Consider the following 16,321-nt stretch of genomic DNA (forward strand, 5'->3'; position numbering starts at 1 on the left):
GTTTTCCTTTTTTTATTGGGCCCAGGAATTTTTGGGGGGGATGTTCTGATTCACTTTCTTTTGTTGTTTGTTTGCAGGCGGATGTAATCCTCTTTTCGACTGTGTGCTTTTCAGATATTGAAGGTAAGCGATGTTGTCTTTGTTTGTTTTGGAAATATTTTCTTTTTGTTTTCGTTCTAGGCGGACCGCATGCCGTGTCGGAAGGACCGAGCGGCGACAAGTGACTGCTGTCGCCGGTATGTATGCAGCCCTGCCAGCATCTGTAAGGTAAGCAATGTTGTCTTTCTTTGTTTTTGCTAATGTTTTTGTCCTTTTACTTTCTTTTACAGGCGGACCGTCGGAAGGACCGAGCGGCGACGACCGACTGCTGTCGCCGGTATGTATGCAGCCCTGCCAGCATCTGTAAGATAAGCGATGTTGTCTTAGTTTGTTTTTGCTAATGTTTTTGTCCTTTTTCTTTCTTTTACAGGCAGACAGTCGGAAGGACCGAGCGGCGACGACCGACTGCTGTCGCCGGTATGTATGCAGCCCTGCCAGCATCTGTATGGTAAACGATGTTGTCTTAGTTTGTTTTTGCTAATGTTTTTGTCCTTTTTCTTTCTTTTACAGGCGGACCGTCGGAAGGACCGAGCGGCGACGACCGACTGCTGTCGCCGGTATGTATGCAGCCCTGCCAGCATCTGTAAGATAAGCGATGTTGTCTTAGTTTGTTTTTGCTAATGTTTTTGTCCTTTTTCTTTCTTTTACAGGCAGACAGTCGGAAGGACCGAGCGGCGACGACCGACTGCTGTCGCCGGTATGTATGCAGCCCTGCCAGCATCTGTAAGGTAAGCGATGTTGTCTTACTTTGTTTTTGCTAATGTTTTTGTCCTTTGTCTTTATTTTACAGGCGGACCGTCGGAAGGACCGAGCGGCGATGACCGACTGCTGTCGCCGGTATGTATGCAGCCCTGCCAGCATCTGTAAGATAAGCGATGTTGTCTTACTTTGTTTTTGCTAATGTTTTTGTCTTTTTCTTTCTTTTACAGGCGGACCGTCGGAAGGACCGAGCGTCGATGACCGACTGCTGTCACCGGAATGTATGCAGCCCTGCTAGCATCTTTAAGGTAAGTGATGTTGCCTTCGTTTGTTTTTGCTAATGTTTTTGTCCTTTTCTTTCTTTTACAGGCGAACCCGCGAAAGGACCGAGCTGTGATGACTGACTGCTTTCGCCGGTATGTATACAGCTCTCCCAGCATCTGTAAGGTAAGCGCTGTTGGCTTTGTTTGTTTTTGCTAATGCTTTTTCTCCCCCTTTACTTTCCAGGCGTACCGCGGCAGTGTCGGAAGGACTGAGCGTCCTGGACTGGGTGCCTCTCGCCGGTATGTATTCAACCATGCCCGCATCTGTAAGGTAAGCGGTGTTGGCTTTGTTTGTTTCTGCTAATGTTTTATTTTTATCTATTTCTTTTACAGGCGGGACGTCGGATTGCAAAGACACACGACTTGGAGCCACATCGCTTTCACACCAACACCATCGATTACATGCACGCTTTCACATTCAGTTTCAACGCGACTCGCACATCCCCACCAACAATTCAATCACCTCCCGCCTAGACATCCCTTTCATCCTTTGAAGGAGGCTCCCACCTAAGAATTAACATACGGCTAGACAACAACATCTTACCTACAAGCAGTTTATAAACAACAAGTGTTGCCCTCTTTTGTTATTCATGTCAAGTAACTGCCCTTTTTTTTCATTTCAGTGTACTTAAGCTGGAGTTTGCAACCATTGGAACCATTTCTTGTAAGGGCGCCATTCCGTATACCTTGTGAGCTGATCTATTTCTGTTACTAGAAAACGGTAAGTCTACCACTAACATTGCAATTGTAATAATTCTTCGTGTCACTGTCTTAGCACCTATCTTAACGTATTTTAAAAGTAGCCTCTACTCAATGTTAATCATAACATTGTACTTTTTCTTGTGTTCACGCTAAAATGTGCGATCAAATTATTCTACTAACCATGTTCTCTATCAGCTGCAGCGTGTATCGGTTCCTGTGTTACAGCCAACAATTGCACTGCATCTGTTTCCAAGCCTTGACAAACATACATAAACAACACTAATGCCGTTTTGCCAGTTATTCACTTCTATTGCCGACCTTGCTTTCAATACTTTCGACTGTTTATATATGACTATTAGCCTGCATCTGTGCCACCTTTAACACTGAACAAAGATACCTCTGAACGCGTAATTATTTTTTTATGCCTTGCTTTAAAATACTTGTAACAGTTTCCATAACACCAACAATTCGCCTGTATCTGTTGCGCATTTTATATTGAAACAATCTAACTATGAACGTGTTTATCGTTTTCTAGGTCTTGTTTTCAATACTTGTTACTGTTTCCGTAGTACCGACAATTAGACTTCGTCTGTTGCACATTGTTTTACTGAAACTATATAACTCTTAGCGCGTTTATTTTGTTGACAGCTTTTGTTTTTAAACTTGTAACTCTTTCCATACCACTAACAATGTACCCTTTATTATTTGCAAACTTGTATCTGTTGTCAGGTTAAAGGAACAATTAGCCTATGTCAGTTAGCATTTCTGTTTTTTAGTACAGGGAAACACTGCTTCCCAATTTCTTTATTTGCCGTTAGCGATTAATTTTCCCTTTAGTTCTTCTTGTGGAAAATATTTTTGTATTGTGTACTTGTTCAACGTTTAGTGTATTTAGCAAATTACCCTACAGACACACCGCTTCCGGCCTTTCTGACTCGCTATATCAATATTTTAGTTTACTATGTTTATTTTGCCATCGCACGCTTTACAAAGCATAGACACATGCCTCTAGCCTTGCACTTTTGCGGCGCTGTTTATTTTATTTTATACTACATTTATATTTTCAACGTACTTTGTAGCACGGTACATTCTGCAAGATACTTTTACGCCTTATTACAAAGCTTTTATTTGCCCATTGTGTTGAGTTTGGCAAACTACTTTACAGCCGTACATACCAGCCTTTTGTTTTTGAGCACTTCGCAGCTTTTTTGGGGAGGCGGCGGGAGCGAGGTGATTCCTTAGCCAAATAGCGCAAACTAGAACTGCAGGCACTCTTACAAGGGGGTTGAAACATCCAAAGCTCATTAAATAGCAAGTGGTATTGTAAACACCTGTGAAGAACTTGGTTGCGGTTGTCTGTGCCCCAGAAGCTGTCTCATTCTACCTTTCCGGAGCACACCACCAGGGGGTGGATTTGGGACCTTAACTTTTTTCTGTTTCAAAAACGTTGTATGTCGTCTTTTACCACCACGTTAGTTAGTGCATTGCGTTCGACAAACTTACGCAACCGCCTATAGCATTTTAGGCTCACATACTACTACACACTCACTACTTTGCTATTATCTACTAATCATTTTATACAACAATCACAACTCTCTAGTACACACTCTCTACTACACACTCTACTATAGACTTACTACTCTACTAACATACTCTCGATTACGCACTCTCTATTACTCTACTACACACTCCCTACTACACACTCAGTACTATATATTAGCTATTACTCACTTTATATTACACTCACTACTCTCTACTACACACTCTACTATAAACTCTTAACAGCTCACTTTACTCACTCTCTTCACTGTCTTACTACACACTCTCTTACTACACACTCTCTACTGCTCACTCTCTACTACTTACTCTCTACTACACACTCTCTAGTACTTGACTTACTCTACTATTCACTCTCCTCACTCTCTTTTCCTTACTTTGCTACTTTTCTGTTACAAGTTTGCAGTTGCTGATGATGAGAACCTGAGTGTGCAGTTGCGAACAAATCTGCTTACTCCCATGGTGTTACTTACGTGAGACACTGTCAACCTTTTCCATTACTTTTTTCTTTTTATTTGTCTTCATCCACACCACTACTACACTTTACTACTCTACTACAAACTCTCTACTACTCTCTAATATACACTCTGCTACCCACTCTCTATGACACACTCTGTATGAAACACTCTCTACAGCACACTCTCTACGTCATAGACTCTACTACACACTCTCTACGACATACTCTCTACTACATACTCTCTACTACACACTCTATACTACTGTACTACTCACTCTATTACTGACTCTCTACTACACACTCTCTTTGTCTATTTCTTTCTTAACATATACTAATATCTACATTCTCAATGAATGCTTGTTTTTATTCTTTCCCAGCTTGCTAATCCCCTATCAGAACACCACAGGTTGCTGATTCCCGATCCAAACATCATCAAGGTGAAAGTATCGTACTTGTTTTTGTCTCTACACCATTAACAATAGGAAGCAATTGATAAATCTCCGAAGAATAGCATCTATCTATCTATCTATCTATCTATCTATCTATCTATCTATCTATCTATCTATATATATATATATATATATATATATATATATATATATATATATATTCATGCAATCCATAAATAACATGACGCGTTTCGGCTACTGCCTTTTTCCAATGTTACAAAATTACGCGCCAAGTAACGGCATTTTAAAAGAAATCATCAGTATCCGGTCACATGATGCGAGTCAAAGCACAATCAAAATTGAAATAGGACCATACTCATTCCGTTCTAATACAGGCGCCATCTTAGAACGTCTAACAAGGGGTTGAATCAAAATGTCATACGCTAAATAAGCCTACTAAAGTAAGTACTATATAATACTTACAGTGATTATCATTAGACACATGAAATCAGGACATTCTCGTGATTCAAACAAGTTGCGATTAATAATTTAGCCGTGTATCGGCATCCTTCCGCAAACCACCTATGACCTCAAGATCAGGGCATAACCATAGTACAATCATGCCGTGTATCAGCAAAGTCCTTTCTGTGCTTGATAAATTGCATGCATCACAAAGACCGTCACATCAATAAATCACAAGGCATGTATATAGGTCTAAACTGCACAAATTGATTGTGAGAGGGATGGGCGGAAAATAAAGCGAGGAGGTCTTATTGGCTGTTGAATGATGGCTTCATTTATTGTTCAAAACAAAAAGAATGGAAATAGAGCAAAAACATCAACAGAAGAAGGAGCCGTTGGTGTTCGTATCCCGGACTCTGGCTGTCGCGTTTTCTTCCTCGTCCCCTCCGTTGGTGGATGACAGCACCCCAGGCAAAAGGGAAAGAGAAAATAAAACACGCGGTTTGAGTGTGGTTGTCCTGTTGCAATGGGGATGTCACAAATGTGAATTGTGCCGTCACCGTGTATATAGGTCAAAGGGTTAGGCAAGGGGAAAGACAAAAAAAAGGAAGGAGGGAGTAGACGGAACGGGGAAGCGAGTCTTTAAAAATACCGATGGAACTCAGCCGCTACTTCACCCGTGTTCCGCAATCACTTCATTTGGTCAATTGCATACCCCAGGGGTCCCTAGGCTTAGGCCACCTCTTTCTGTCAGGTCGTAGATAGCTGTGGCAGGAAAAAGACACTAAAATATTGGTGTGACCAGAAAGTGAGGGAAAAGGAAAGTGATAACGCTACACCGTGCCCCGTGAATCCCTTGGTCCTTCCACCCCTTTTGTGTGCTAGACCCTTATTCCGGTCCACCTACCGCGGAAGCCGTAACTCTCCTGAGCTACGGCGGCGTGCTCGCGTCCTCTGGGGGTGTCCACCACTCCTCCGTCCACTCCTCCCGCTCCACGCCTTCTCTCTCTGCGTGATGTCGAGGCCCCTCGTCTGCTTCTTGTTCCGGGCTCCAATACGAACCGTCTACTTCTCGTCCTGGGCTCCCGACCGGTACGTCTGCTTCTCGTCCTCGTTTCCAGTCTGGGACGTCTGCTTCTCGTCCTCGGCTCCAGTCCGGTACGTCTACTTCTCGTCCTCGTTTTTCCTGGGTGCTGTCTCCTGTTCTCTCCGTCTCCTGACTCCTGAACGCGCACACCTCGGCGTCTTCCGGGATTCCTCTTTCTGTACCTGGCTCTGCCCCCGATCCTTGCGTGGCGGTAGGGGATTGGCTGAGACTCCAAGGGGGTTGTTCTTCATTCTGCAGAGGAGAAGGGCTGAATACAGTTAACTCCTTCGGTGCCTCCCCGACCCCTTCGTGAGTCCGCCCCTGGGTTTGGTAAGATATTCTGGGGCGTCCGTCCGCCTCCTTCTCACATCGATTCACAGATTAAAATTAAAATTACAATTAAAGACAACTTTCTTGCAAATCCTGCCCAGAAAACCTTACAATTGCTGATAACATACAGGTCTCAATTTCAGTCACCCAAATGTACAGCTAATTCTTCCCCTATATTCATTCCTTTGGGGGTCTTGGTTCCTAGGTCAATAATATATCTGGATTCAAGTCTACGCAACTTTCTGATCCTGTCCCCACCTCTAATACTAGCGGCAATCATATCCAAACCATAATAACGCAACAGATTCCTGTTGCTGTTATGTTTTTCTGCATAGTGCCTTGCGACTGGATAGGTTTCATCTTTTTTGGCTATCGCCCTCATATGTTCTAATACCCGTATCTTTATAGGGTGTATGGTGCTGCCAATGTATTTCAATCCACAAGGACATTCCAAGCAGTATACTACATAAGTAGTGTTGCATGTGATGAATTTATTTATGGTTCTAGTTATTTTTAAATCAGTGACTTCATATGTGAGCGTTCTTCTACTTCCTGTACAGGCCTTACATCTGCCACAAGGGAAAAAACCCCTAAGCTCCCTTAGGGTCCCACCGGTACTAGGTCTAGTATAGAAGTGGCTTTGGACTAGACTATCCCTCAGTGATCTAGCCTTTCTAAATGTTATTAGAGGGGCAACTGGAATGTCTGAGCCTATCACACTATCCGTTTTGAGTATATGCCAATTTTATCTCATGATTTGTCTTAAGTCATTGGCTTCATTAGAAAAAGTGAACTTGTTGTCTCCTGTCATAGTTTTATTATCCTTTTTTTCATTTGACAGGAGTGTTTCTCTCGATATACTGTTAACCCTATTGAGAGTTACTTCTAGGAAATCTCTATTGTAACCTCTGATGACAAATCTATTCAGGCTGGCCTTGGCTGCTAATTCAAAATCCGAATTTCTTGTGCTATTGCGCTTTAGCCTTAAGAATTCACCATACGGGATACTCCTAACCAACCTTGATGGATGAATGCTAGCAGCGTGTAATAAGGAATTCCCAGCTGTGGGTTTTCTGTATAGTGACACATTCGGTTTGTTATCTATGATGGTTATCTTTAGATCTAAGAAGTTTACCGTATTGGGACTAACCTCTCCACTGAACTCCAAATTTACTACATTGTGATTCAAATTGGCAATGAGTTCATTTGCTGACTCCATTGAACCATTCCACACAATGCACAGATCATCGATATAACGGTACCAGGAAACCACCCTACTCATATCGATGGTTCCCTGTGTTCTGGACACCTGCTCCTCCCACCAGCCTACGAACAAGTTCGCATAGCTGGGGGCAAAGCAGGTGCCCATCGCAGTACCGGAGATCTGTTGGTAATACTCATCACCAAATACGAAGATATTGTTTGTCAAACAAAATTCCGTGAATTGTAAAATCATTTTGTTATGTTCTGTGAACTTCAAAGATTTTTTATTTAAGAAACAGGCCACCGCTTCCAGACCATGCTCATGATTTATACGGGTATAGAGACTTGTGATGTCCAGGACAATTAATTTGTACTCTGGATCCCATATTTGATTTTCAATCCGGTTCAGAAAGTCTCGTGAGTCTTTAATGTACGCTGGTAGTTCTTTCACAAAAGGAAAAAGGAAAAAATCAACAAAAATTGATAAATGTTTCGTAAGTCCCCCTTGTGAGGAGACAATCGGTCTTCCCGGAGGTTTTACACAATCTTTATGAATCTTCGGAATGTGGTAAAAAGTGGGCACCACAGGATTTAGGCATCGAAGAAAAAGGAATTCGTCCATATTTAGCATAGATTTGTCAAACCACATCTTGATAAGATCATGATACCTTTGCACGCTTTCCAAGTAGATGTTCTTATTGGTTTTACGATAGTTATTATTGTCCGATAGCTGTCTTAATGCTTCTGTATTACAGTCTTCTCTTGTTTGAAGGACTATATTGCCTCCTTTGTCCGAGGGTTTGCAGATGATCTCAATGTCATCACATAGATTCTTGATCGCTTCTCGTTGTTCTTTCGTTATATTCTGGGTTTTGAATCCCATTTGTCTTTTCCTAAGCATTTGAAGGTCTTTGATTACTGCCTCAGAGAAGACATCGATCGCGTCCGGAGACAATTGGGGTAAGAACTGAGAGGTGGGTTTAAATGGACTCTCATCCCTTTCTTGTTCAAAACCCAGTTGTACTGTTCTTTGAACCTGATCTAATGTTGGATTGATATGTTGCTGATTGTCGAGTCTAAGTGATTGCATCACCTCTAATGCCATAAGATCATTCCCAGTTAGAGCATCAGTTACCAGATTCGGATTAGATTGTATCTTGCATTTCAAGAAATTAGGTTTGGTCTTAAAGTACTTGTGAAGTTTGAGTTTGCGAGTTAATTTGAAAATGTCAATACGTGTTTGAGCATACTCCCATTTATTCGAAGGAGAGAAAGTAAGTCCCAATCTCAGGACTTGCTGCTCCGCAGTTGTTGGAACTTTCGATGTTAAATTCACTATAGTTAGGTTTTCTGGTTCCATTTCTTCATTTTCCTGTTGCGAGTAACTCTTCTTTGCTCGTTTGACCCTTCTGCTCCAGCCCCCCCTCCTTGTTTTTCTTTTGCTGATCATGCAATTTATCAAGCACAGAAAGGACTTTGCCGATACACGGCATGATTGTACTATAGTTATGCCCTGATCTTGAGGTCATAGGTGGTTTGCGGAAGGATGCCGATACACGGCTAAATTATTAATCGCAACTTGTTTGAATCACGAGAATGTCCTGATTTCATTGAACCATGTGTCTAATGATAATCACTGTAAGTATTATATAGTACTTACTTTAGTAGGCTTATTTAGCGTATGACATTTTGATTCAACCACTTGTTAGACGTTCTAAGATGGCGTCTGTATTAGAACGGAATGAGTATGGTCCTATGTCAATTTTGATTGTGCTTTGACTCGCATCATGTGACCGGATACTGATGATTTCTTTTAAAATGTCGTTACTTGGAGCGTAATTTTGTAACATTGGAAAAAGACAGTAGCCGAAACGCGTCATGTTATTTATGGATTGCATGAATTAAAAACTTTGCTAAAACCAGAAAGACCCCTGCGAGTGCTTTTCCTGATCGAGAAAGGGAAGAAGGAAGGAGCGTATATTGTACGCGGTTGCAGCTCCACGTTACAGCACCCGTCCGAGAGTGCGCTGGCCCAAGGTGCGGTGGAGCAAAATATATATATATATATGTATCAAACAATGCCCAAGCAAGTAGGGGCGCACTCACTGCAAGCTGCACCACCCGGTTCCTCCTGCAACAGGCATCCCCATCGGTGTTAAATTAAAAGGACAGGCAAAACTTCTCCACAGAGAATTAACTTTACTGGTGGCCTGACGCGTTTCAAAGCACTAGCTTCTTCCTCAGAGGTCACAGTAGTTTTCAACAGTCCACAGGAATCTCCGTAGGTTACGTTCTGTAACCGCTGCAAACTCCGCCTTAAATAGGATGCACATTTGCACGCTTTGCATTCTAGGACGTGTAGTCCAAACTGAGTCAATTTCCACCTTGAGTAGGTCCTGTGCGACTGTTCCATTACACAATAAAGCCCTAAGTGGGCCTCGGAGCGGTTTCCTTGGTCAAGATTAGTCCAAGCTTGCAGTGCCACATTCCGGACTGGAATAGTTCCGATCCACGGCCTCCTGTGGGTCACACTGGATGTTGCCGCCCCCCACGGCAGGACTACCGTGTAGTAATGTGAATCAAACAATGCCCAAGCAAGTAGGGGCGCACTCACAGCAAGCCGCACCACACGGTTCCTTCTTTTTTCTGTTTCAAAAACGTTGTATGTCGTCTTTTACCACCACGTTAGGTAGTGCATTGCGTTCGACAAACTTACGCAACCGCCTATAGCATTTTAGGCTCATATACAGAACTTTTCTTTTACCATCATGCTTTTTTCCCTTTTTCATCTCAATTTACATCCCTGCACAACAGCTTCCATCCTTTTAGCCACTGCACAAGTTCTCTTTTACCATCATTTTTTTTAATTTCCTTTTTCATCTCAATTAACATCCCTGCACAACTGCTTCTATCCTTTTAGACGTGCAGGCATTGTTTTTTTTTTAATTTCCCATTGTATTTTTGCCACTCGACTTATTTGTGCATCGCTAATTGAACACGTGCACACACACGCATGTTGCCTACGCATACTTTGCATCCTTTACAAAGGCTTACACCCAGAAAATAACATACACCTACACAAAAACATTTCTTTTACATGCAACCTAAACAAGAAGAGTACACGTTTATTTTTTTATGTAATCCTTGAACTAACTACCTTTTTTTTACCTTCACATGCACTTACACAGGAAAAGCAAGCAGTGCGGCCATTTGTTCAGACTGACCATCCGGTATACATCCTCCAAGTTCATCTGCTTCTGCTACTGGGACACGGTAAGTTAGTTTTCACATGACAATTCTACTAAAGTTGTATGTTATATTAGCACATCTTTTAACAAACTTTAAAATAATATTTTGCACGTAATGTTTGTTTTTGCATTGCAACTTTACAGCTGTACACACTCAGCCTTAGGCTTTTACTTTTAATGTACAGTGTTTTCGAAAACCAATTACAATTTTTACTTTACAGTTTACAGGCGTACACACCCCATCTAGCATTTTAGCATCGCTGGGCCTGTTTTACTTATAGACCATGTTTAATTTGTGCATTGCCCTTTGCAACAGCACACACCCACATTCAGCATTTTGGGTCACAGAGAAGCTTTTTTCTTTTCGTTATGTTTAATGCTACACAGCCCTGCACACCTGCTTATCCTTAACACACTCTGCTACTCTACTGCACATTCTCTAGTACTCTCTACTATATACTCTTCTATACACTCTCTATGATGCACTCTCTACAACACCCTCTCTACTACATACTCTGCTGCATACTCTGCTACACACTCTGCTACACACTCTGCTACACACTCTCTACTACACACACTCTGCTACACACTCTCTACTACACACACTCTACTACATGCTCGCTACTATACACTCAGTTACACTCTACTACTCCCTGCTACACACTCTCTGCTACACACTCTCTGCTACTCACTCTTTACTACACACTCTCTACTATACACTCTCTACTACACACTCTCTACTACTCACTCTCTACTACACACTCTCTACTACACACTCTCTACTACTTACTCTACTATTCACTCGCCTCACTCTCTTTTCCTTACTTTTCAACACTTTTCTGTTACGAGTTGGCAGTTGCTGATGATGAGAACCTGAGTGTGCAGGTGAAAACCTATCTGCATACTCCCATGGTGTCACTTACGTGAGGCACTGTCACCCTTTTTCAACACTATTTTCTTCTTATTTGTCTTGAATCACACCACTACTACATTCTATTACTCTACTGTACATTATTTACTACTCTCTACTATATACTCTGCTATACACTCTCTATGATGCACTCTCTACAACACACTCTCTACTACATACTCTGCTACATACTTTGCTACACACTCTGCTACACACTCTGCTACAAACTCTCTACTACACACACTCTACTACGTACTCTCTACTATACACTCTGTTACACTTTACTACTCCCTGCTACACACTCTCTGCTACACACTCTCTGCTACTCACTCTCTACTAGACACTCTCTACTATACACTCTCTACTACACACTCTCTACTACTCACTCTCTACTACACACTCTCTACTACACACTCTCTACTTCTTACTCTACTATTCACTCGCCTCACTCTCTTTTCCTTACTTTTCAACACTTTTCTGTTACGAGTTGGCAGTTGCTGATGATGATAATCTGAGTGTGCAGGTGAGAACCTATCTGCAAACTCCCATGGTGTTACTTACGTGAGGCACTGTCACCCTTTTTCAACACTATTTTCTTCTTATTTGTCTTGAATCACACCACTACTACATTCTATTACTCTACTGTACATTCTTTACTACTCTCTACTATATACTCTGCTATACACTCTCTATCATGCACTCCCTCAACACACTCTCTAGTACACAAACTGCTACACACTCTGTTACACACTCTCTACTACACACTCTGTTACACTATACTACTCACTGCTACACACTCTGCTACACACTCTCTGCTACACACTCTCTGCTACACACTTATTATACACTCTCTGCTTTACACTCTCTGCTACACACTCTCTGCTACACACTCTCTGTTACATACTCTCTACTACTCACTCTCTTCACTCTGTACTACACACTCTCTACTACTTACTCTCTACTATACACTCTATACTACTCACTCTCTACTATACAGACTCTCTACTACACAATCTCTACTACACACTTTCTACTACTTACTCTAATACTCACTGTTACACGCTCTCTGCTACACACTCTCTACTGCACACTCTCTACTACTCACTCTCTACTATACACTCTCTACTACTTACTCCATACACTCTAATACTCACTGCTACACACTCTCTGCTATACACTCTCTGCTACATACTCTCTGCTACTCACTCTTTACTACACACTCTCTACTACACACTCTCTACTACACACTCTCTACTACTCACTCTCTACTACACAATCTCTACTACACACTCTCTACTTCACACTCTCTACTACTTACTCTACTATTCACTCGCCTCACTCTCTTTTCCTTACTTTTCAACACTTTTCTGGTACTAGTTGGCAGTTGCTGATGATGAGAACCTGAGTGTGCAGGTGAGAACCTATCTGCATACTCCCATGGTGTTACTTACGTGAGGCACTGTCACCCTTTTTCAACACTATTTTCTTCTTATTTGTCTTGAATCACACGACTACTACATTCTATTACTCTACTGTACATTCTTTACTACTCTCTACTATATACCCTGCTATACACTCTCTATGATGCACTCTCTCAACACATTCTGTAGTACACACACTGCTACACACTCTGTTACACACTCTCTACTACACACTCTTTACTACACACTCTGTTACACTATACTACTCACTGCTACACACTCTCTGCTACACACTCTCTGCTACATACTTATTATACACTCTCTGCTATACACTCTCTGCTACACACCCTCTGCTACACACTCTGTTACACACTCTCTACTACTCACTCTCCTCACTCTCTACTACACACTCTCTGCTACTCGCTCTCTACTATACACTCTATACTACTCACTCTCTACTATACAGACTCTAATACACACTCTCTACTACACACTTTCTACTACTTACTCTATACACTCTAATACTCTCTGCTACACACTCTCTGCTACACACTCTGCTACACACTCTCTACTACTCACTCTCTACTCTACACTCTCTACTACTCACTCTATACTATACATACTTTACTACACACTCTCTACTATACACTCTCTACTATACACTTTCTACTATTCACTCTATACACTCTAATACTCACTGCTACACACCCTCTGCTACACACTCTCTGCTACACACTCTTTGCTACACACTCTTTGCTACACACTCTTTGCTTCTCACTCTCTGCTATACACTCTCTGCTACACACTCTCTGTTACACACTCTCTACTACTCCCTCTCTACTACTCGCTCTACTCATTTTCTACTACACACACTGCTGTACACTCTCTACTGCACACTCTATACTGCACACTCTCTACTACACACTGTGTACTACACACTCTCTACTACACACTCACTACTTGAGTATTCTCTACTACTCACTGTATACAACAATCACTACTCTCTTACACACTCTCTACTACACACCCTCTACTTTACTACACACACTCTTCTACACACTCGCTTCTACACACTCTCTACTACACACTCTCTACTACACTCTACTACATACTCTCTACTACACACTAGACTACACTCTCTCTACTACACACTAATAAACGCTCTCTACAACACACTCTCTGCTACACACTCTGCTACACACTCTCTGCTACACACTCCCTACTACTCACTCTACTCCTCACACTCTATTACACACACTCTACTACACACACTCTACTACTCACTCTCCTCACTCTCTACTACACACTCTCTACTACACACTCTCTACCACACTCTTTCCTACACACTCTTTCCTACACACTCTTTACTACTCAACTCTCTACTACTCAACTCTCTACTACTCACTCTCTACTACTCACTCTCTACAACTCAACTCTCTACTACTCACTCTCTATTTCGTACTCTACTATTCACTCTCCTCACTCTCTTTTCCTTACTTTTCAACACTTTTCTGTTGCGAGTTGGCAGTTACTGATGATGAGGACATGAGTGTGCAAGTGAGAACCAATATGCATACTCCCATGGTGTTACTTACGTGAGGCACTGTCACCCTTTTTCAACACTTTTTTCTTCTCATTTGTCTTGAACCACACTACTATTACACTCTACTACTTTACTGCACATTCTTTACTACTCTCTACTATATACTCTTCTGCACACTCTCTATGATGCAATCTCTACAACACTCTCTACAACACACTCTCTACTACACACTGCTACACACTCTGCTACACACACTCTATTACACATGCTCTATTCCACACTCTCTACTGCACACTCTCTACTGCACACTCTCTACTGCACACTCTCTATCCCACACTCTCTATCCCACACTCTCTATCCCACACTCTCTATTCCACACTCTCTATCCCACACAATTTCACACTCTCTATTCCACACTCTCTACTGCACACTCTCTGCTACACATTCTCTACTACACACTCACTAGTTTACTATTCTCTACTACTCACTTTATACAACACTCACAACTCTCTATTACACACTCTCTATTACAAACTCTTCTACACACATACTACTCTACTACATACTCTCTACTACACACTACTACGCACTCTCTATTACTCTACTACACACTGACTGCTACACACTCAGTACTATAATGTTAGCTATTACTCACTTTATATTGCACTCACTACTCTCTACTACACACTCTACTATAAACTCTTAACTCACTTTACTCACTCTCTTCACTGTCTTACTACACACTCTCTTACTACACACTCTTTACTTCACACTCTCTACTGCTCACTCTCTACTACTTACTCTCTACTACACACTCTCTAGTACTCGACTTGCTCTACTATTCACTCTCCTCATTCTCTTTTCCTTACTTTTCAAATTTTCTGTTACAAGTTGGCAGTTGCTGATGATGAGAACCTGAGTGTGCAGTTGAGAAGAAATCAGCATACTCCCATAGTGTTACTTACGTGAGGCACTGTCAACCTTTTCCATATTGTTTTTTCTTTTTATTTGTCTTCATCCACACCACTACTACACTTTACTACTCTACTACAAACTCTCTACTACTCTCTAATATACACTCTGCCCCATACTCTCTATAACACACTCTGTATGACACACTCTCTACGTCATACTCTACTACACACTCTCTGTGACATACTCTCTACTACACACTCTATACTACTGTACTACTCACTCTATTACTGACTTTCCTGACCTTACAGATGGTGGCAGGGCTGCTTACATACCAGTGAAAGCAGTCAGTCGTCGGTCCTTCGGACGCTCTGCCTGTAAAAGAAAGAAAAAGACAAAAACATTAGCAGAAACAAACAAAGCCAACATCGCTTACCTTACAGATGCTGGCAGGGCTGCATACATACCTGCGACAGCAGTCAGTCATCGCCGCTCAGTCCTTGTGACACGGGCTGCGGTCCGCCTAGAAAGAAAACAAAAAGAAAATATTACGAAAACAAGCAAAGACAACATCGCTTACCTTCAATATCCGAAAAGCACACAGTCGAAAACAGGATTATGTCCGCCTGCAAACAAGCAACAGAACAAAGTGAAACAGAACATCCCCCCAAAAATCCCTTGGCCCAATAAAAAAAGAAAAACACGCCCAGTAAGATAAGAATCGTTTACCACAAGCGTAAAGCAACCGAACCAGTCAACTGGGACGGCTCCAAAAGATAAAAGTGTACGTCACTAGACGCTCTTTTCCAATGGCTGGCCACCGTTTAGCATAAACTGTGACACCAGCCAATAGAAAGAGTTGCGGGGCTTAAAGCCCATTAGAGAAATCTACCCTAAATCATTAAATCTCGCCAGTGAGACAGCGCACATTTTCTACTACTCTCTGCTATATACTCTGCTACACACTCTCTATTATGCA

Source organism: Triturus cristatus, chromosome 1_1 (genome assembly GCF_964204655.1).
Source record: "Triturus cristatus chromosome 1_1, aTriCri1.1, whole genome shotgun sequence".
NCBI lineage: Eukaryota > Metazoa > Chordata > Amphibia > Caudata > Salamandridae > Triturus > Triturus cristatus.